Source organism: Mesocricetus auratus, unplaced genomic scaffold (genome assembly GCF_017639785.1).
Source record: "Mesocricetus auratus isolate SY011 unplaced genomic scaffold, BCM_Maur_2.0 Super-Scaffold_100028, whole genome shotgun sequence".
Taxonomy (NCBI): domain Eukaryota; kingdom Metazoa; phylum Chordata; class Mammalia; order Rodentia; family Cricetidae; genus Mesocricetus; species Mesocricetus auratus.
In genome coordinates this window covers 7,618,893-7,639,833 of record NW_024429209.1, presented here as the reverse complement: position 1 = coordinate 7,639,833, position 20,941 = coordinate 7,618,893, and the positions used below count along the sequence as shown (strand labels likewise).

Below are 20,941 nucleotides of genomic sequence, written 5' to 3'. Positions count from 1 at the left end.
TCACCAAATGAAAAGATTAGAGACCACAGGAACATACAGCCTGATAAAACCAGAGAAGGCTAGAGATGAGCATAATGTGTTCCAACTGCTTTACTAAAATACTTCAAGGCAAATCCAAAATGAACTGGGGTATGGAGGATAGAGGAGGAAGAGAGAGAGAGAGAGAGATTAAATTTAATTGCTCTTGTTACTATGGTAGCAACACAGAGCAAGCAAAGTTTGAGATATGTTCAAGGTGAATTCCACAGAGGGCCAGGTACTTTTCTTTCCCAAGTTAGTGGGGGTGTGCATTTCTTTAATAGGGATAAATTCTATTGTTAACCCACATTACTCCAAATACAGTCTTTCCCCTTGATCAGCCTCAGGTTGTACTAGCACGAGTGTTATCTAAAACCAAAAATCTATTACTTAACCTATTACCTCAAAAGAAAAAAAACATATATATATATATTGGCCGTTGTTTGAGATGTCCATTTATTTCAGGATCTCCAAGGAATTAACACTAAAATAAGATTCAAGTGCCAGACGTTTCTTTGGGGCAGGGTATAGGAATGGGAAGCAGCCCAGGAAACACCAGCTATGGAGTGGGGAAGTCAGTGAGAAAGGGAAAAGTTAATCAATGAATGATGTGGTACAAAGAAAATTTCTACTCTTCACCATCAGGAAATCGCTGGGCTTAGAACATCTTCATCATACCTACTTCTGGAACTGAAGTTACTAGAGCCCCACTGTCCTGCTAAGGGGACACACAGCAGCCAAGGACCATATGTAAGTCTGATTCCAGAATATCCAATAGTTTTCTGTGTATTACCTAATGTTATGAACGTGTTAAATGCCACTGGATCGTACAGTTTAAAATCATTAATAATATGTTGTGAGAATTTCACCTCAATTACAAAAAAAAACAACTTTAAGAGGAGAAAGAATTGGAAGACATTAAGAAACCAGCCACAGCTAGATTCTTACTACCTGAGGTTTGAAGAATCCAAGGGTACAGAAATAGAATAATCACAGTGAGGATGGATAGGAGGGATTGCCCATCAAACAGGAGTCATGCAGGGGTGTGGCTATAGGTGGACATGGTGCCTGTGCTAGGAAAAGAGAAAGGGAGATGGGAATCAAGTGCCTGCATTGCTCCCTTCCCATACTTCCTTCACGTTGACCAGACCCAAACAGAAGAAAAAATGGAGCCTCAGCTGGGGACTCTATAGATGTCAGCCTCACATGGGGCTCAGAGGAGGACAGAGTCACGTGCAAACTGGATTTAGAGCATGAATGAGTCAGAAGGAATGAGTCAGAGGGAAAGTAGCCAGCACACCCATTCTGAGCAAACCATAGCCAATCTCCTTCAAAACCTGAATCCTTTCCCTCTTTCTAATTTTGTGCGTCAGCTATGCACTTAAAAGAAGGTATTATTCATACCCAGCCAAGAGGAAGAGTCTGCCTTAAGAAGTCAAAAATAAGACAGGCAGTGGTGGTTCATGCCTTTGATTGCAGTACTCAGGAGGCAGAGGCAGATGGATCTCTGAGTTCAAGTCCAGCCTGATCTACAGAGCTAGTTCTAGGACATCCAGAGGTATACAAAGAAACCCTGTTTCAAAAGAGCAGGTGGTGGAGGACGAGGAGGAGGAGGATGAGGAGGAGGATGAGGACGAGGAGGACAAGGACAAGGACGAGGACGAGGACGAGGAAGACAACGACAACGATGCAGCAGCAGCCGGCCACCCAGGGTAGAATTCAAGGAACCTGACCTCTTACCTCTTCTCTACTACAACCACATAGAACTTTAATTCAAAGCAACCCTTCCTTCCTATGCTACTGTCCAGCTTCCAGCAGTGTGGTGGTCTCTGCTTCCCTACATCAAAGAGAAATAGAAATATAGCCTCTGCCACTGGCTACCAGGAGACCTCTGATATCCACCTTCCTGTCTCATGGAGTGGAGAAATAGAAATCCCAGTAACACTAGGTTACACGAATGACCTTTAAGAAGCCCCGTGTGCACTGATTACTGACACACTGCCTTGGCCTTCTGTCGTTACCCATGAGGCAACTTGCACGCACCTATGTATGTGTGTGTGTGTGTGTGTGTGTGTGTGTGTATGTATATATGTATGTATAGGCCAGAGGTCAACTCTGGGTGTCTTCTCAATTGTTCTCCCCTAATTTTTTGAGACAGAGACTCTCACTGAGCCTGAATATCATTAATTAAGTCAGACTGGCTAGCCAGTCAGTCTCTGGGATCAGTCTGGAGTTCCCAGGATCATGTTCCTGCCACCTCATCCGACACTGGGCTCACAGGCCAAGGTTACCACAGCAAATTTTACATGGTTGTAAGGGAACTAGCTCTCATGCTTTCAGAGAAAACACTTTCCCAACTAAACCATCTCCCCAGACACTGAGGCATCTTTTAAATCAGGAATCTTTCCACAAAGCCCTCCAAAAACAGTGCTTGATTCTCCTGGTTCCACAATGCCTCCATATTGCAGGAAACTGATGTGGGCGTGACACCAGGTGCTATACAACTGTAACCTCCTTGAGTGCCAAACACAGCCAGCCATTCTGTCACACAGAGGCCCCATCAGAGAGAACTACAGGGGGCCACTCCCCAGGTCAGTGCTCCTCATTGGCCCTGAATTACAAGAAAACACAGATAATACTACAAACCTAGAAAAGAGAACTTGAGTCTGAAGCATCAATGAACTAACAGTAATCAGGCCCCAAGGAAAGGTCATCTGTCTTGTGGCAAGTGAAACAAAACCACAGGCAGCCCGAAGGGGATCTTGTCCCTTACACTCATTTTTTTCAACCCCAAGTTTAGGAGATGTGATTTATTAAAGTTTTTAAATTTTAACCTCATAGATGAATTTCTCAGCCAATGTTGATGAAGTCTCTCATCCATCACTATGCTTTAATATAGCATGGCTCTTGCAAAGCACTTATGACACTAACTTTGTTCAGAAATTAGTTTAAAGAATGAAGGGGAAAGCCTTGGACACAATACAGTCTCTCTCTCTCTCTCTCTCTCTCTCTCTCTCTCTCTCTCTCTCTCTCTCTCTCTCTCTCTCTCTCAGGCCCACTGACTATATAAATTATGGAAGGGCAGAAGCCTATAACACAATTATGGAAATATCTCTTGACAGGGCTAGGGAGATGGGTAAAGTGCCTGCTATGCTGGTGTGAAGACCTGTGTTTAGATCGCCCAACACCCATATAAAAACCTGGGCATGGTACTCTATGTCTGTAACCGCATCACTGAGTGGAATAAAGACAGGGGCATCCCAAGAGCTTGATGACCAGGCAGTGTAATTCATCAGTGAGTTCCAAGTTCAGTAAGAGAGAAGATAGAAATCCATAAAGGAAGACATCTGACATGAACCTCTGACCTATAAACATATATACATATACTGGTGGGGGAGGTAAGGAGTAGAGAGAGAGAGAGAGAGAGAAGAGAGAGAGAGAGAGAGAGAGAGAGAGAGAGAGAGAGAATCACCAGCCACCTTTTCTTTATTTTATTCTTGATTATTCTGGTTACCTCTGTGCTTATTTGTCACACTTTTTGTACTCTGTTGTGATTTCTATTTGCATCTGTTTCTTCTAAACTCTAAATGACTTTGCCACTGCATTCCCAGAACCTACCATAGTATCTGGCACACAATAAGTGCTTATTGAATTATACCCATCAGAAGACTTTCACCCCAGATCTGTAGCCTTAAATAGTTCCACCTCTTGATGTTTCTCTTTCCCTGGTCATCAGTTAGGACCAGCCACCTCATAGCCTACCTAAATTCTATGACCATTTTAGGGCCAAAGAAGATGAGCTGAAGTAGATACAGACTTTGGAGCTTTGGTAGGTGAGAAGGATGGTTTAAGAATAACTGCTAACCAATGCCAGGACCAGTACACACATAGGCACATTTCACTTCCCCCTTGACCTCCAGGGCTGGCATCAGCAGCATTAGTCAATTCAGAATATGCTGCTTCATCTGTCATAAAATCTACTCAAAAAGTTCAAGTGACTTTCATTTGATGGATGAGGAAAAGAGAGCATCATTTTTCTCCTTTAAAAAGTCTACAGGGAGTCATTCTCTAGAATGCCCAGCTTGACGAACTGCTGGTTGTGTGATTGTCATTTTGCCATTGGATATCCACATAATACTTGCTCCCTAAAATGCCAGCAGATGGTCCATGAATTCATAATAAGACATAATGGCATGGTCAAAATGGATCAGAAAGCACTGGGTAAAACAAACGTTAACATGTTGCTTTCCTACAGAACTTCTCAGAGTCTATACAAGCGGAATATGCATGCAAATATTGTGAGGCAGTCTTGCAGTGTACTTACTTATACTATAGTTCTAATCAGAGGAACCATTAAATCAGCATGCTCTGTGTGATACTCACCATGGTAGAGATTTCATATGCACCTGCTCATTTAATCCTTCCATCAACCCGGAGTGTATTCACTCTCCAACATGCCATCTCACATTCCATGCCACTTTACCAATGATCCATGTGCTTCTATGTGAAATGTACATTCTTCCCTATCTTCAAGCAATGAAATATGCCTTTAAGAATAGCAATAGTGGGATGTGAAGGCGATTTAGCTCTGGCATCTGTCACCCCATTGATTGCCAGAGTTGATTCACCTGGACTGGATGACTACGCAGGGGTCCCCTTCCTCCATCACTGCTCAATGTGCATCTCTCCAGAAGCTGTGTGCAAGATCAAAGAGAATGGCCTTCCCGGAATAGAGGAGGTCCAGTCTTCTGTCAAGGGTATACAAGCAGCTGTGCTCCTCTGTTAGAACCTCCAAACAAGCTCTCTAGAATAGCAATAATGGCTGACATCTGTGGCGAACTGGAATATTATAGACCCAGAACTAAAATCTTCTTGTGCTAACTTGAGTTCCCTTAATGGCTATTTATTACCCACCTCTGTAACTGACTTAAAATCCTCCCAACTGTCAAACACAACTTTTGTAATGTATTAACTTAGAAGACAGTGATAGTCCACCAACAAAAACTAAGAATATCATTAAATAACATCTGAGATGTATATCAGAGATCGCCCTGCTCTGGTGTAACCTTTAAGAAAAAAATGGTTAAGTTCTGGTCAATAGAACATGAGTAGAAAGTGATGTACTAACTTCCAGGTCCTATCTTTGGAAGGGGCCACCTCAGTTTTTCCCTTTCTCCCTTCACACAAGCATGGTGATCATGCACCATGCTGGACCATGACAGTAGTCATGTACCATGTGAAGAAAGACAATATGATTAGAAATAGAAGAGCAACATATGCAGAGGCACCCTGGGTTCCTGAGAAACCATAAAAGTAGAGCAACTACACCGGCTTATGGGAGAGAGAGAGAGAGGAAGGGAGGGAGGGAGGGAGGGAGGGAGGGAGGGAGGGAGGGAGGGAGGGAGGGAGGGAGGGAGGGAGATTGATTCTCATTTACTACACCTTTCATTTGGGGCATCCCTTAAAGCAGATGAAACTCTATCCCAATAAACACGATTTCAAACAGATTTCCATTTAGCCTTTGACTCCATAGGCCCACAAATATGAAGAGTACAAAAGGTCCCTTCTGTCTCCATTCAACTCTTCGAGTCCTACTGCAGGTCAGACCCAGGTGAGGTAAACCCTGGCTTTCAATCAGTAAAGCTAAGAACAGTGTGAAAAGAATTGCCTGCAGAATTATATGCCAAAGACTTCTATTATTACCATATCACTATGTCAAAATTGAAAGGCATGTAAGATTTCTCCAGAGAGGCCATCCACAATGCATTGCAGAACTGTGTAGGTGTTTTGTGAAATGTGTTTTATTCAAGCTAGGATATACAACACTAACATTATTGAAAGAAATTGAGGGTCTGGTCTTCTTTTTTTAATGTGTTCATTATTCACCCTATAGTCCTTTAACGAAAAGTAAAGTCATATACATATGCAATTTAATTTAAGATTTTATTTTACCTGCTATTCATCTTGGGTGTCCAATGAAGAAGAAATATTCCCTTATTATTCTTATATTAGTTTCTGACAGTTCAATTTCTCTGACTGCTATGCCTCAGACAACCTCTACTGAAAAAGCATATAGGTAATTGCTTTGATCAAAATTTCATGCCAAATCTTTTAGGTCCCGTGTAGATTACAGCCTCTGAACAGAATCCAGAGAGTGGAACGTGCAGAGGCAAGACTGGAAAAAGCATCACCATCAAAACCGTGACTGTACATTAGGAACCTCCTGGAGCATTCAAATATGCTTATGTCCAAGTCCCATCAGGAGTCTCTAGAAGTCCAATTAAATTGATGTGGGATTCTGGACATTAAACCAGTACAGAGCTAGTGCTGGGCACCACTGACTCAAGAGATTCATAGGGTAGGGTACAAGGATCCCTGAGGTAGTGACTGTCATAGCTTTATTTTGTTTTGTTACATTTTACAGATTTATGGAGACATTCACATATCATACAATTCACATATTTAAACTGTTTGAGTAAATATACTTTAATATATCAACAGATCTGTATAGCTGTGATCACAACCAACTATAGAATACAATAATATTATTTGGTATCTGGAAGGGACTGGCCCCAGGATGCCTATGGAGACCAAACTCCAAAGATGCTCAAGTTTCTTATAAAACATAGTATTTTTATATAAAGTTATAGTCTTCTTCTCTACTGTAAGTCATCTTTCAGTTCTATAACTACTATGATGTAAATGCTATGGAAATAGTTGTTAAACTATGCTCTTTATGGACTAACAAGAGAAAAAGAGTATCATGTTCAGTGCAGATGCCTTTTAAAATATTTTCAAGAAGGATTGTAGATACAGATAAGCAACCCTTTCATTACCCTGAAAAAAAAAAGTACCCTTCAGGTACAACCATGTTATCAATAGTCAACACCTAGGCAACCACTAATCCACTTGTCTGCACAGTTGTTCATTCTTGACAATTTCTATCAATTGAATCACTTTTTCATTTAACATAATGCTTTTAAGGTTCCTACATATTGTAACATGCATTCACATTCTTTTTATGGGTATATAATATTCAACTGTATTATATATACTAGAGTTTGTTTAGCTATTCATGAGCTAGTAGACAGAGGGGTCCTGTCTACATTTTTACTGTTATCAATATGAGTAGCCCTATTATGAACATTCACACAAGTTTTTTGACAGATTTGTTTTTGTTGGGTACCTATCTAAAACTAGAGTTCTTAGATCACATGATAACTCTATATTTAACTGTTTGAGAAGCTGTCAGAATGCTTTCCAAAGGGACTATACTATTTTGATGTTTGCACCAGCAGGGTGAGTGGGTTCAGTATTTCCTATGTCTTGCCAGGATTCATGTGTTTCTTTTCTGTGACAGTCATTTTGCTGGGCATTACCTTCAAAGTTCCTGTGAAATCCTGAGCAAGAGGTCTCACTTCTCCAACAGACTTCAGATTCTCACCTGTAAATGGGGTAATAAGAGCAATGTCACAATGTCCCTACTGAAGTTACATGAAACAGGATATGGAAAATATACCATTTAAAACAACCATCTTGAACATAGAGAAGATAGCTCATGAGAGACCAGCAGTTGTAATTAGGTGAGTGTTGCGGGATTCCTGCCTGGGTCCTGTCACCACTTTAGCCCCCAAATAACACGCAAGACATTATATTAATTATGAAGCTATTGGCCATTTGCATTCTTCACATAAGTTACCTTCAGAGATAGAACCCTGGGCTTCATAGAGTATAGTCAGTCCCAAGGAGGAGGATTCCCTTGGCTTATTGAAGAGAGAGATCTGACAGAAAACAATACAAACATAACTATCTGCCTCACCCCTTTATACTAGTCATGACTCCTTGTAGCAAGGTGTTTTCAATTGTAGGTACACCTCCCTAAAGAGGCATAAGAGGAGGACACATATGGCCTACAAGTTTGTCCAGTTATCCATTAAACCATTAAGCCAGAACTTCTCTGATTTTATTGTGTACATACATTATCTGGAAAAGTGTTACCATGCAAATTCTGAGTCAGCAGGACTGGGCTGTGCTCACAAATCTGATGTTTTAACAAGCTCCCTAGTGGTGACTATAAAATTCAAAAGCCCACATCTAAAGAGCAAGTTATTAAGTCTGTGTGTGTGTATGTGTATACATGTGTCCCATTAATACACCTGCCTCTGCCTCCACAGTTCTGATATTACAGTACACACCTTGATTATTAAATTTTTTTAAATGTGTGTCTTGAAGATCAAAGTCATAGCTTTATCAGCTGAGCCATCTCTCCAGTCCCAACCTTATTGTTTGGGATATCATCATCATCATCATCATTGTTATTATTATTAGAATTATTGTTGGTTGTTCAGTTGATCTCTTAGGTGTGTTTTGTTTTGGTATTTTTTTAAATGCTACTTGAGAAAAGCAACAGCTGTGTAAACTCTGGAAAGTAAAAGAGGTGAAGACAGATGTAGAGATAGGTAGGAAGTCCTTAGCCAAGGCACAGGCCTTTAACTGTAAGATTTACACTTTTAAATGAGTGGAGATGACCAGTGTCAACACCTTCGCTGAGCTGTGGTTTGGAGCTGTGTGGGATGCTGCTTCTGGATTATTCTCTTATAATTCAATGTGAATCTGCAATTATCACAAATCTTTACTTAAGACATTTCTACTATACCCCAGTTTCCTGGTTTTCTTTTCCACCAATGGAACCAAGTAAACTGGGGCCTGTATCCAGGCCTGCCTTCCAGTGCCTGGGGACTGCCAGGGGACTGCTACAGAGTCTCCCCTCCCAGCAGGACCCTACATACCCCAGATTCCTGGTCTTCTCTTCCACCAAAAAGACCAGAGGGCCAGGCATACCATGCCCTGTATCAGGGCCTGCCTTCTATTTCCTAGGGACTGCCAGAGACTCCCCTCCTGGTGGGAGCTTATGCACCCCAAATTCCTGGTTTTCTTTTTCACCTACAGGACCAGGTAAACCTGGCCCTGTATCCTGGCCTGCCTTCCAGTGCCTGGGACTGCCTCCTGACTGCCACTGAGTCTCCCCTCCAGGTGGTGGCTTAAATACCCCAGATTCCAGTTTTCTTCTCTACCCATGGAACCAGGACTAGGACCAGGAAAAGGAGAACTACCAGAACACTGGACTTGCTTGATCCCACTGAAAGGGAACTCTGATCCCCTAACCACCAGGCCAGTTAGAGGCTCTTTCTGCACCCACTAGAAGAAGGGATGGGAAGGAGACAATACAAAAACACACTCAGCAACAGAAAAACAAATATGACACAACCAGATTCTAGAAACTCCATACCAGCAAGACTCCAACATTCCAATGCAAATGAAGCCAAAGAGAATGACCTTAAAAACAACTTCATGAAAATGATAGAAGCCCGAAAAGAGGATATAGGAAAATCCCTCAAAGAAATGGAAGAAAAAACATACCAAAAAAATGCAAAAATGGAAGAAAAAGCAAACCAAAAAATGCAAGAAATTGAAGAAAAAACAAACCAAAAAATGCAACAAATGGATGAAAAGACAAACCAAAAATTGCAAGAAACAATTCAAGAAGTGCAAGGGTTGAAAACTGAAATAGAGACAATAAAAAAACACAATCTGAAGGAAGGCTGGAAATAGAAAAGCTGGGCAAACAGTCAGGTACTACAGATACAAGCAGAACCAACAGATTACAAGAGATGGAAGAGAGATTCTCAGGTGTTGAAGATACACAAGGAGAAATTGATTCATTGGCCAAAGAAAATCTCAAGTCCAACAAATCCCTAACACAAAATATCCAGGAAATATGGACACAATGAAAAGACCAAAACTAGGAATAATAGGTATAGAAGAAGGTGAAGAAAACCACCTCAAAGGGGCAGAAAATATATTCAACAAAATCATAGAAGAAAACTTTCCCAGCCTAAAGAAAGACATGCCAATGAAGGCACAAGAAGCTTACAGAACACCAAATATAGTGGACTACAATAAAAAGTCCCCTTACCACATAATAAACAAGACCCCAAATACAGAATAAAGAAAGAATATTAAGAGCAGCTAAGGAAAAAGGTCAAGTAACATATAAAGGCAAACCTATCAGAATTACATCTGACTTCTCCATGGAAACTCTGAAAGCCAGAAGGTTCTGGATAGATATTCTACCAACACTAAGAGACCATGGATGCCAGCCCAGACTACTATACCCAAAAAAACCTTTCAATCAGTATAGATGGAGAAAACAAGATATTCCATGGCAAAACTAGATTCAAACAATACATATCCACTAACCCATCCACAGAAAGTTCTGGAAGGAAAAATCCAACTCAAGGAAGTTAAATACAACCAGAAAAACATAGTCATTAGATAATCCCACCTTACCAACAGCCAAAAGAAAAAAGGGGTGGAAATCCACAGATAATTCCACAACCGACAACCATTCCAAATCAAAGAAGAATGAGCAATCAATGGTCATTAATATCCCTCAATATTAATGGTCTTAACTTGCCCATAAAAAGACACAGGCTAACAGAACAGACTCAAAGACAGAACCCATCTTTCTGCTGCATACAAGAAACACACCTCAGCCTCAAAGACAAATATTACCTCAGAGTTAAAGGTTGGGAAAAGATTTTCCAATCAAATGGACCCAAGAAACAAGCAGTGGTAGCAATCCTAATATCTAACATATTAGACTTTAAAATAAAATCAATTAAAAGAGATGAAGAAGGTCATTACATACTCATCACATGAGAAATCCACCAAGATAAAGTTTCAATTCTGAACATCTATGCTCCAAATAAAAAGGCATCTACATTTGTAAAAGAAACATTACTAAAACTGAAATCACATATAAAGCTCCACACACTTATAGTGGGAGACTTCAACACCCCACTCTCACTACTAGACAGAAATACCAGACAGAAACTTAACAAAGAAGCAAAGGGGCTATTAGAAGTTATGACTCAATCGGGATTAACAGACATCTATAAAACATTTCATTCAAATAAAAAAGAATATACCTTCTTCTCAGCACCACATGGAACCTTCTCAAAGATCGACCACATACTTGGCAACATTTCAAACCTCAACAGGTACAAGAAAATTGGAATAACTCCATGCATCTTATCAGACCACCATGTGTTAAAATTAGAATTCAACAATAACACAAATTGCAGAAACCCTACAAAGTAATGGAAATTGAATAATGCACAATTGCACCATTCCTGGGTCAAAGAAGAAATAAAAAAAGAAATTAAAGACTTCCTAGAATTCAATGAGAATGAAGACACAACATACACAAACCTCTGGGACACTTTGAAAGCAGTGCTGCAAGGGAAGTTTATAGCACTAAGTGCCCACATGAAGAAACTGAAGGATAGTTACACTAGAGAATTAACAGCATAGCTGAAAGCTCTAGAACACAAAGAAGCAAACTCACCCAGGAGGAGTAGACACCAGGAAATAATCAAACTGATGGCTGAAATCAATAAAGTATAAACTAGGAAAAAATACAAAGAATCAATGCATTGAAGAGTTGGTTATTTAAGAAAATCAACAAGATAGACAAAACTTTGTCCAAACTTACCAAACAGCAGAGTGTGAACATGCAAGTTAACAAAATCAGAAAAGGGGGATATACACTGAGGAAATCCAGAGAATCATCAGGTCATACTTTGAAAACCTGTACTCCACAAAATTCAAAACTTTAACGGAAGTGGACAATTTTCTGGATAGCTATCACTTGCCAAAACTAAATCGAACAGATAAGCAATTTAAATAGACCTATAACCCCAATAGAAATAGAAGCAGTCATCAAAAGTCTCCCAAACAAAAAAAGCCCAGGGCCAGATGGCCTCAGTGCAGAATTCTACCAGAAATTCAAAGAACAGGTTATACCAATTCTTCTCAAAGTATTCCATGCAATAGAAGCAGAAGGGTCTTTGCCAAACTCTTTCTATGAGGCATCAATAACCTTGATACCCAAGCCACACAAAGACACAACTAAGAAAGAGAACTTCAGACCAATATCCCTCATGAACATTGATGCAAAAATACTCAATAAAATACTGGCAAATTGGATCCAAGAACACATCAGAAAACTCATCCACCATGATCAAGTAGGCTTCATCCCAAGGATGCAGGGATGGTTCAACATATGAAAATCCATCAGTGTAATTCACCATATAAACAAGCTGAGAAACAAAAGTCACATGATCATCTCCCTAGATGCAGAAAAAGCCTTTGACAAAATCCAACACCCCTTCATGATAAAAGTCTTGGAGAGATCCAGGATAACAGGAACATACCTAACATAATAAAAGCTATATACAGCAAACCAACAGCCAACACCAAACTAAATGGACAGAAACTCAACATGATTCTACTAAAATTAGGAACAAGACAAGGCTATCCACTCTCTCCATTCCTTTTTAATATTGTACTTGAAGTTCTACCTAGAGCAATAAGACAACAAGAGGATATAAATTGGAAAGGAAGAGGTCAAATTTTCACTATTTGCAGATGATATGATAGTTTACATAAGTGATCCAAAAACTCTACCAGGGTACTCCTACAGCTTCTTCTCAGCACCACATGGAACCTTCTCAAAAACTGACCACATACTAGGCAACATATCAAACCTCAACAGGTACAAGAAATAACTCCATGCATCTTATCTGACCACCATGTGTTAAAATTAGAATTATTATTATATTATGCTTTATTTTTTCCATTGTATATTTTTAGCTTCTTTTTTGAAGATCAGATGTTCATATATGTATTGGTTAATATCAGGGTGTTCAATTCCATTCCATTGGTCTACCTGTCTATTTTTGTGCCAATACCAAGCTGTTTTCAGGACTACAGCTCTATAATAGAGCTTGAAGTCAGGGATGGTGATGCCTCCAGATGTTGCTTAGTTGCATACGGTTGTTTTGGCTATCCTGGGTCTTTTGTTTTTGCATACAAAGTTGATTATTGTTCTTTCAAGGTCTGTGAAGAATTGTGCTAGTATTTTACTGGGGATTGCATTGAATCTAAAGATTACTTTTGGCAGGAATGCCATTTTTACTATGTTGATCCTACCTAAACAAGAGCATGGGAGATCTTTCCATTTTCTGATGTCTAATCCTACCTAAACAAGAGCATGGGAGATCTTTCCATTTTCTGAGGGCTTCTTTAATTTCTTTCTTTAAAGATTCAAAGTTCTTACGATACAGGTCTTTCACTTGTTTGGTTAGCGTTACCCCAAGGTATTTTATGTTGTTTGTTGCAATTGTAAAGGGTGATGTTTCTCTGATTTCTCTCTCAGCCCTTTTATCGTCTGTATATAGTAGGGCTACTGATTTTCTTTAGTTGATCTTGTATCCTGCCACTTTGCTGAAAGTATTCATCAGCCGGGGAAAGGAGGAGATATTGGGGTGGTGGCTGTTGGGAGAGTATGGGAGGAGGGGAGGGAAAGGGAGTAGGACCTGGGATGGACATGTGAAGCAACCTGGTTTCTAATTTAAATTTAAATTTAAAAATAAAAATAAAAAAGACATTTCTACTAAAAATTTATAACTAATGAGATGATAACTAATTCTTCAGTAAATTACAATTTTCTATCTTATGTTTTCAACAATTGGAATGGTACTACAAAACTGAGATTTTGGCCTAACACTACCTCCATTCACAGTGAACAGAAGCCTAACTTGATGTGTGGATGAACCCTAACTTACTCTTAACAACTGGTCAAGTACTAACCAACCAAATGCAGTCAACTATTCCAAGCATATTAAAATAAAGCAGGTGTGAACTACTCCTACCTTGAATAATTGTATCCTTTATCTATAAATATAATCTGCAATGTGATGTTATGGAGTTTTCTGAACCATTTTTTGGTTCAGAATGCTGCCTCGTCTATACCTACAAATAAAGTCAATTAAGATCTGTAAAACTAGATTTGCTATAAGTTTTCCTTGCAGAAGAACTTAATCATGTTGCTGATCAGCAGATAATTTTTTTTTTGTTTTTACGAGACAGGGTTTCTCTGTATTGTTTCGGAGGCTATCGGTCCAGCCCGGCCTCGAACTCACAGAGATCCGCCTGCCTCTGCCTCCCGAGTGCTGGGATTAAAGGCGTGCACTACCACCGCCCGGCGATCAGCAGATAATTAAAAGATTTTGATGATAAATAAAAACATGGTAAGAAGAAAAATGACTCAGGGTTGAGTTTACTAATGGTGGAGAGAAAGGAGAGGTGCTTTAAAAGCTATTTAAATAAAACACTTGTCACATTTGTTTGACAATCAGAAATACACAATTCTGGTATATAATCACAGCAAGTACATTTGTTTCTAACTTTATAACATAATCATTGAAAGAAAGAGGAGACAGTAAAGTAGAAAATGGAAAGATTAAAGGAGATGGGAAAGGTTTTGGGGGAGACACTCAGAAACAAAATTTTAAAAACTACGTAAGTGAAGTTGAGAACTTCTAAAGTGATGCCGACCACCCTTTCAAACTCTGATGTATAGAACTGAAGTGACAGATTGATTCTCAAGCAATGAAAAACACTGGGCGGGAGGTATTTGAGAAAGCCAAGACTTACAGCATTTTCCCACTCCTATGGTATAAATATTCCACCAAGGCCAATTGCAGGCCACTGATATGATGTCATCTCTTACAGAGCTGGAAAGAGGAACATACCCAATGACCTCTCATGACTTGAGAGAAGTCACACACTGTGGTCCTCAGGATCATTTCTCCCTAGGACCCTTATTTCACTGATAAAGACCCGAAGACAAAGAAGGAAGATGTCCTGTCTGTGTTTGTAGGTCCCACTCACAGTAGAAGTTGAAATTTAAGGCACAAATGTCCTCAGGCCACTGTCTTTCCAGTGCATCCTCTTGTGTTATTCATAACCTTAATTTGAAATCACAGTTCACATTTCCAGACTCCCTTGCAGCTAGATGTGGCTATGTAACATAATGTAGACAATAAAAAAGAAATATATTAATTTTTAAAAATAAAAACAGACAGAATAGCCTGACATAATTTTAGCTGTTCTGTATCTTCTTGGCATTTTGGAACCAAACTAAAATTTCATGATGAAGAGAGTAGAGGCAGTGGTTTGAATGTAGATTGCCCTCAGCAAAAAAAACTCATCCTGAGGCTTAGTCTCCAGTATAACACTGCTTGAAAGGTGGTAGAGCCTCCAAGATGGATTAATGGTTTTTCTCACAGAAGTAAACATTTGCTCCCATCTGACACCTCCCCTGTCTCAAACACATCCTCTTTTGCAATGCCCCTTGCTGCTCTCCTGACATGGGATTTCATCTTCCATATTATAAAGTGATAGAGGTCCCCACCAGCTGTAACCACCTGCATTTGAGTTATTCAGCTTCCAAAACCATGAAGCAAAATAAACCTCTTTTGCTTATAAAATAATCAGTCTCAAATATTTTGTTATTGCAACACCAAGCATCCTTATACATCTGATAGTATTAGAATTCCCAGCACGTCCTTTCAGCAGCTGCACCAGGCCTGAGATACTGCTTTTGTGAAAGAAATGGTCCCTGGCTTGGTTGAACACTGTAGTCAGGTTTGTGTTTCATAAAGCCAACTGCAATCCCAGCTGCTATCCCACACCTCTGTGGCCAGACATACAACAAATTAGAAACATCCTCTGAGCTTCGTGGCTAGCATAAAGATCTGTTTCCCTGTGGAGTTTTGTATATGTATGAGGAGATGGTTCACATTTTAGTGAAGTCTTTTGAGTGTCCAATCTTTTGACAGTCAACAGCTGTGTGATTGCCTTATATTCAGTCTTTGGAATGCTGGACTTACTGAGTTTAGCTGGAATCAGAGTTGTGGAGAGGGACAGGTTTAAAAATCAGATACCAGCTTGGAGAACCATTTAACTATATTATAGCTTACAAATTCAAAGATGTTTTAGCTGGGAGAGGCAGTCCGGAGGATGAGCATGCTTACTGTTCTACAGGATACAAACTTGGTTCCCAGCACCCATGTCAGGCAGATCGCTAGTAACCACGCCTAACTCCAGCTCTAGGGGATTTGATGTACTCTTCTGACCTACAAAGGCAGGAAATGTACACACACACACACACATTTTTAACATAAATATTTTGTGTCAAAATATTCAGGCTAAATCCTTCTATAAACAGATTTAACACCTGTTTTATGAGCAAAAAATTACCAGGTGTTCTGTTTCCTCCTTTCCTTCCCCAGCTCCAGCATCTGAGAGTAAAGTTTAGAATGCTCTTCCTCATTCTCCAGCCTTCGTGTGGTGATGGAGGCTGCAGAGGCATCTGGCTTCATGTACTGAGCAGTCACCAGATACTGGGTCTCTTCATTATTGGACTACCCAGCCAGTACTGCATAAGTCAATACAATAAATCCTCTTTGATGGTGTGTGTGTGTGTGTGTGTGCGTGTGTGTGTAAATATAATCATTTTGTCATTATGAAGTATGTCATGTGATCCCTGTTGGAAATCCAGAGAATGACACTTGGAAATTTTCTTCACACCCTGGTCACATGATTTAATTCACAATGACAGGATGATTAGCCAAGTGGTGGTGAAACATGCCTTTAATTCCAGCACTTCAGAGGCAGAGGCAGGTGGATCTCTATTAGTTTGAGGCCATCCTGGTCTGAAAAGCAAGTTCCAGGACAGCCAGTACTACACAGAGAAACCCTGTCTCAAAAAGTAAAAGAAAGGAAGAAAGAGAGAGAGAGAGAGAGAGAGAGAGAGAGAGGGAGGGAGGGAGGGAGGGAGGGAGGGAGGGAGGGAGGGAGGGAGGGAGAAACTTTATTAAAATGCCAGCCTGCAATAATAATCATTCTATACTGAGTAATCCTTCTGTGTTCTATAATAACTACAGTAACAAAAGGACAAGTCTTTAAACTTGGGCATTTGATTTTGCTCCTGGGTTCTTCCCACAGTCCCCTCCCTCAGCATTGTCTCATTCTGGTTTGGGATTCCATAGGGTAGGAGTGCTTTCTCTTTGAGAGTGTTATTGGGAAACTCCCTCCGTCCTGCTTTACACAGAAGCTACAGAAGCAAAAAGCTTTTAGTGCACTGAAATCCATGATGGTTCTGAATTGCAGTTTGACAACAAATAGCAACCTTTTGCCAACCCCTTGTCCCTAGCAATTTCTAGAAATTTTGCCAAACCTTTTCCCTTAGAATCTTTCTAGAAATGCATCTTGAATGTGCACAGACACATAAACCTAGCAACAGATTTTGCAAGAGAGAAAAAAATCATAAAACAACCTAAATCTCCAACACTGCCTAATTAACTGTATGCCTATATAAAGGAGATATTCAAAACTGATCTCAAGGAATACTGTTTGATAATACAGGAAAATATTTACCACGTATAAACAATCAAACATATACAATGTGAATCCACTGGCTAATTGTGTATATGGAAAGACATGCACACAAGGGGACTTTTGTACAATCTTCCTTTGAGGTTATCTATGTCTTAATTAAATACAACACAAATGACTTTTAAAACAAGGAACTTTTATTTTTATTTATGTATATGGATGTTTTGTCTTCATGTATATCTGTGTACACATGTATGCCAGACACCAACAGAGGCCAAAAGAGGGTATGGGATCCCCTAGAAGTGGAGTCACAAGCAGTTGTAAGGCTACTGGGAATTGAACCCAGATATTCTAGAAGAGAAGCCAGTGCTCTTAATCATTGACCCATCTCTCTAGCCCAGAACTTAAAAAAAAATTGTTGCTCCACAACCACTACTGCTCTTACTACTGAGTAAATTATTTTTAATATCTTTTCATATCTCATCAAGGAGACTGGCAGGAAGAACGTTCATCAAATGTGAACATGGCAAGTTGTTGAGAGAGATAGCAGACACAGAGGCTCTTGACTAATGATGATCAGAATAGGCCAAATCAAACTGAACAAAGAGGCTGGGAAACCCTATCTGACAGAGCCAGGAGGGGATACTTAGCTTCAGAGCTCCCTGACTGAGAGATAATCTTGCCAAAGCCAGACAACATTAAGAGAAATTACATTAATTGTATTTTTAAAGGACATGAACAAGAGAAGCTCAGTGGCAGAATGCTTGCCCAGTGTGTGCAGTCCCCTGGGTTTGATTACCCAACACTGCAAAAACTAAATATTTTAAAACAGAAAGAAAGAGGAAAAAAGAAAAAAGGAAGGAAGGAAGGAAGGAAGGAAGGAAGGAAGGAAGGAAGGAAAGGAGTGAGAGAGAGAGAGAGATGACCAACTTGAATATGGCCTAGGAAAAAGGTCCAAGAAGACCCAGGGACAGATAGAAGCTGGGGAGTGAAAGAGATAGTAGGGAGAGTAGGGACCATAGTGCAGAGAGTACATGATGTGTTGGGGTTGAGATAAAAGGCTTCAAGTTATCTTTAAACACCTAAAAGACAACATTCAGAAGACACCTGACTTAAAGGGCAGAACTACATTGGTAGGAGTCTCAGAAAGACTAATTTTAGTTTAAAATAAGGTGATTTTTTTAACTAAAACTACCCAACAGAACCATAGGCTGCCATATAACGTAGCAAGACCCCCCCCCCAATCGCTGAAGACGTTTGAGCAAGAATGAGGAATTATCAACATACTCCGTAATGGAATTTCTGTTGCCTGTGGGAAATTAAACTTCAAAATATTTCCTTCTAGTTCAAAAACATTACGATCCTAGAATGGACAGCATCCTTGGGGATAGCTACAAGTCCCCTGCTCACACTTCTTCCCAAAACTCCCTTAGCAAGATATTAACTATGCTGGTTGTGTTCTTTTGAAATTAAGAAAACACTGAAGACTAAACTGTACTGTAAGCTGGTGTCGTGTCATCAGTTACAACTACCTCTGTGTGAATGAGTCAATGTGACTTTTGCCAAGAATAGGCTTGAGCTTGCATGATGGCTGATGAGAGGGATAACATGGCTCTGAACTCTAAAAGCAGCTTTGGAGGAGCCACCAAAAGAGAGTGAAAGGATGCTCAAGAAAGGGTCAAGTTCACAATCCTATGCATCAACAAGCCAACCTGCTCTTTGGAGCTCTGTGTCCATTTCCACCCTGTGGTCCAGTTCGTGTGCCAATTACTCTCGCTGTGTCTTTAATCCAAGGGTGGTTAATGAGCACCAGACCAAGGCTCTCTCCAAACTCATGAGAGAATGCCCACTTCACAATTGCCAGCCAGCTGTGATGCTGAAATTAACTTGCTCAGCTGGTCCTCCAGATAAAGCCATTTAAAGAGCACAATGTACCATAGAAAGCAATTTGTTTCCTTAAGATTTAGTACCCCACGTGAAGATTGATTTTGATTTGAAAGACGGGAGCCACTGCAAGGTGAATAATTTTAAGTTTAACGTATTCCTCCTCTCGAGGAGCCAAATGCATTAAAATTAGGTGCAAAGTGCTTCTAATTTGTCAATCACTCCTTGGATAATTCTGTTCCTGTATTATGAGGGAAAATGCCCAAGAGACCTGGCTTTTGGCTCCTTTCATCTCCACTATTCTTTTAACTTGATCATGGATACAGTATGCAAATATGACTCTACTGCTAGAGGTGGGTAGGGAAAGATCCAAGACAAAAACATCCACAACCCTACATTTAACCTGCCAGGAGGTCAGAGGTACAACAGGCCTCTTTAGAACTACCACATGTCAAGATGTAGGACAGTATGCTGGATCAAACAGCTAAGGTGGAAGGCATTCTTCCACCCATCATGTGTGAGCCCACCAGGGCTCACTTTCCTTCTGTCTGTTGATATGCATTCGGCATGAGCCTGCTCTATATCAGAAGCAGAGATGGACATTAGCAGACTCAGGCACTGCAAGTGTTCCGTTATCAGACAGATGAGAAAATCCCAGCTGCCCTGCCACACACACACACCCCAAGAGACAAGTGCTTTGTGAGAGTTCAGCTTGAGACATTGAGACCAGAGTTCCAATCTAAGAGGCTGCCTCTGGAGGAGACACCACCTTGGAGAATGGAAGTGAGCAGCCTTCCTGTGACCTGGCATTTGTTGGATACTTAGGGGCATGCCAGGAACCACGATGAATCCTTTACAGGCATTTTATCCTTCAGTCCTTACAAAACTCCTGTGTCATGTGCTGTTACAAGGTCAGCACTACTGTCTCTCTCACTTTCCAGATGAGGGGTGGGAGTCCTGGGAAGTTAACTCACGCCAGGCAGCAGCTTTTAAGTGAAGGAGTCAGAATTTCAATCCAGTGAAATTGACACAAACTCTTTGTAAATGTCTTGTGTTCCAAAAGGCATAGAAGGCCAGGGAGCTCACTGCTGGAGAAGAGAAGGGTGGTTACAAGTGGGTGGTTCTACCAGCAGGCCCACAAATAGGGCTATTCTTGGAGCCGGTGAGATAATACTTTAAAAGGCTTGCAAAGACCCAATGTCTAACAAATACTCAGGAAATTTTACAAACAATAATGATGATGGTGGTGACAATAAATACTCCTAGGGAAGGAGAGACAGAAAGGGGCATGTGGGGGACCTTCCTGGTTATACAGTCTAGACATTCCCTCGAGAGAAGTAAAGATTCATTCTAGATAGGAAAGCTGCGAGTGTAAGGTTTTAATTCAGAAATGTGGACATTTGACAGGTAGAGGGAAGAGACCAGAGGCAGAAGGATCTTGGAGGCTGTGCCATGCTCAAGGGAGAAACACTAGATCTGTCTGGCAGAAGCAGTGTGCAGGGAGGACAAGAGCTAAAATATTCTGAAAGGAAGGCAAACCTGAGAAGAGATGATGTGTTAAAGGGGGAAGACTAGGGAGGTATCTCTATGAGTAGAATACTGCAAGCATGAAGTCCTGAGTTAAGATTCCCCAGTCCCCATGCACAAGCCTGACCACACACATTCCCATAACACTAACACTGGAGGCTGGAAAACGTATGTAGGAGGACCACTGGGGTTGTTAGCAGCCAGC

General features: G+C 40.5%; 1 long non-coding RNA gene across 1 annotated transcript in view; it reads right to left on the bottom strand.

Annotated features, from left to right (window-relative positions):
* LOC121134583 overlaps nucleotides 1-20,941 on the bottom strand; it is a 151,411-nt gene that overhangs the window by 55,602 nt on the left and 74,868 nt on the right. Inside the window, exon 2 of the long non-coding RNA XR_005871685.1 lies at nucleotides 7,398-7,462. This is a non-coding gene — a long non-coding RNA (uncharacterized LOC121134583). The remainder of the gene's footprint in view (nucleotides 1-7,397; nucleotides 7,463-20,941) is intronic.